We start from the raw sequence: 3,412 nt of genomic DNA on the forward strand, positions 1-3,412 counted from the left end.
GTAAGCAAATGCACGGACTGGGGTTTGATCCCTGGCAACATATGCCCCACTGGCCCTGCCCCTGGATGTGCTGCCACTGAGACTGGATGTGGTAGTGAATGCCTGTAATCCCAGCTCTGGGGAGGCTGAAAACAGGAGGATCACTACAAGTCCTGTAGTCCTCACTACTGCATAGTGAGACATATTGTACAAACATAAGCTGTTCTTATGCAAGTTCTTGATCTTCACAATATAGTCCTTCCATCTAACTGAAATGTTGTACTTTTTGAGCAACATCTCATTGTTCCACACCCTCTTGTCAGCCTTCCATCACCACTATTCTATTCTCTGCTTTTATGCATGTAAGCCTTTTAGATTCTACATCTAGATGAAGTCATGTGGTATTTTCTGTTTTTATTTTTCTTATTTTAGTTAGCATAATGTTCCCTATGTTTATTCATGTCAGAAAATGACAGGATGGCTAAATAATATTCTGTTGTACATGTATGACATTTTCTTTATATATTCCTTGGTGGACATTTACATTGATTCCATATCTTGGCTATGCTGAAGAAGGCTGCAGTGAACGTAGGAGTGCAGATAGAACTCCAACATACCTAATTTCCTCTGGGTATATAGACAGAAGTGGGACTGCTGAGTCATATGGCACCTCTTTTCCTTTCCTTTAGAAATTTCACACTATTTTTATAATAGTCACAGTGACTGACTTTTCCAGTAAAGTTACATGTGTTCCCCTTTTTATAACCTCATGATCACTTGGTGTCTTGATTTTTTGATCAAAGCTTGCATTCCCTTTTGTAAGGAAAATCATTCCATTCACAAGGGCTTTTATAACATCACCTAATCTGCCAATAACCATTCCTCTTAGTATCGTTATGACAGTGATTAGGATTTGGTTTGTGAATTTTGGGGGGGGGGAACATAAAGACGTAGATCTCAGCAATTCATTACTTGAATCTTGATGTTCTATACTAAATGCTCCTTTGGTACTTGGAATTTAGTATCACCTTTTAAAAGTCTTTTAAGAAAAAAAAATCATGGTTACTTTCATCATCTTCTGTTGAATTGTACTAAACATGGTTATGTAACTGAAACAAACCAGAGCACTGGCATTACAATCCATATAAAAATAACTGTCTTAGGGCCAGGGATATAGTTCAGTGGCACAGTGTTTGCCTGGCAAGCATGAGGTCCTGAGTTAAATCCCTGGTAGAAAAAAACAAACAAAAGGAAAATGATTGTCTTTTGAGGGCTTGAAATTCCTTTGAAAAATAATACAAACAAAACAAATATGAAGTTGATGTCTACTTGCCTTTATTTAAAATCACTTTACTGCTGATTTCAAAACATCAGGGTTGCATTTTGTATTGACCATGTTTCTACTGATTGCCTGCTGAAAGGCTAGGTTGTGATAAATGTGGAAACTGATTATTAGCCATCAAACAAGGTGATGGCATTTCTGAGCATGTCTTACTCAGAATGTAAAAGTTTGAACTCTTTAGTTCTCTATGAGTTTTGCCCTGAATGTACCTCGGGACAGAAAGACACGAGGTTAAGTCTAAGACAAAAATTGAGGAAGTAATGGCCCTTTTCCTTGATAAATTAACGTTACCATGCCAATGGACTGATTTCATTTTTTCCTTACTTCAGTAGGTCCTGAAGAAAATTCTAAGTTATTTCTGATATATTCAACAGATCTGTTGAAATGTCAGGCCAACAAAATATTACCTCACTGATTTGCCTGAATGTGGCTGTGAACTTAGGGGGAAAAAAGGTTGTGTTGCATTGAATTAATTGTGCATATTATATTTAAAATGTTTTTACTGAAATAATTTTTCATTATGGTGCCTTTCTTGTGGAATAATTTCTCAAATTGTCATTTTGTTATTCCCCTGACCCACTTGGTGGGTGTGCAGATTGAGCTGAAGTGCTTGCTTGTAACAGGCAAAAGTTCTGCCCCTAAGCTCTACCCACAGCTTTGTCCCTTTTTGTGTGAGGGGATACATTTTGGTATTACTCAAAAGAAACCATGTCAGTTAAGCAAGCTTTTAAAAATACTTATGGCAAAAAATTCTTACTCTCTGGGAACACATTTAATCTTTAGAAATGTTTATGGCAAAAGTCATAATTGTGTAGTTCTTACTATATGGAAACATATGCATATAAATTCACAATATAAAATGTATAATGTGGTAGCATTTAAAAATTTTTACGGGGAGGATACCAAAAGGGTAGCATGGTGAGTAGCAAAGAAAGAGTCTTTTTGGAAGTTGCCATCTAGATGCTGGAATATAGCAATATGAAGAAAACAAGAAGGAAGGGAGTAGGTCCCCTGGACCTATGAAGGGTCTTAAGTGAAAATTGAAGCCCATGGAGAGAATAAAGAGAAAAACTTCAATGAAAAAAGAGGAAGCAGGTGGCACCTTCTACCTGAAATAGGACTCACAATGTGAGAGGAGCAGTTCAAAGACACAGAAATCTGGTGACCCCAGAGACCTTGTTTCTCATAGTGGAAGTAAAAGATTTATATAGTGAAAATTATGGTATTATGAGAAAAGAGGATGAAGAGGATTTCAGAAAATGGAAAAATATTCCTTGCTCTTCGATAGTAAGAGCCAACATTGTGAAAATGGCCATACAACCCAAATTATTATGTAGTTTCAATGCAATCTCAGTTAAAATACCATTAGTATACCTCATAGAGCTAAAGAAAACATTTCTAAAATTCATTTGGAAACTGAAGAGACCCAGAATATCAAAAGCTATCATGGGCAGCAGAGGAAAGGCAGGAGACATCACAATCCCTGACATGAAATTATACTATAAAGGTACCACGATAAAATCAGCATGGTACTGACATAAAGACAGACCTGAGGATCAATGAAACAGATCAGTAGATGCAGACACAACTACAAACACACTCATGTACATTATCTTTTATAAAGAGGCCAAACATGTTCACTGAAAGAAAAATAGTCTCTTTAATAAATGGTGCCTGAAAAACTCACTTTCCACATGCCCAAGTATAAAATTAGATGTATGCTTATCATCATGCACTAAACTAAAGTCAAAATTGATCAAAGTTCTGAGTATTAAAATAGAAACATTAAATCTCCTGGAGGAAAATGTAGGTAGAAATCTTAAAAGACATAGTGGTAGATAGAGAGTTCATGAACAAAAGCCAAACTGCTTGAGATATACTTCAAAAAATCAACAACTGAGATCTCATATTTTTGAAAATGTTCTGCACTTCATCAATCTATACCAAATGCTGGAGAGACTGTGGGGAAAAAGGAACGCTTCTGCAGTTGGTGACAGTGCAGACTGGTATAACCATAATGGAAATCTATGCAGAGATTCCTCAAAAAACTAGAATTGGAGGTCCCATTCAAGTTAGATAGTCCCCTTCTAT

Source organism: Octodon degus, unplaced genomic scaffold (genome assembly GCF_000260255.1).
Source record: "Octodon degus isolate 3935 unplaced genomic scaffold, OctDeg1.0 scaffold00040, whole genome shotgun sequence".
NCBI classification, from domain to species: Eukaryota; Metazoa; Chordata; class Mammalia; order Rodentia; family Octodontidae; genus Octodon; species Octodon degus.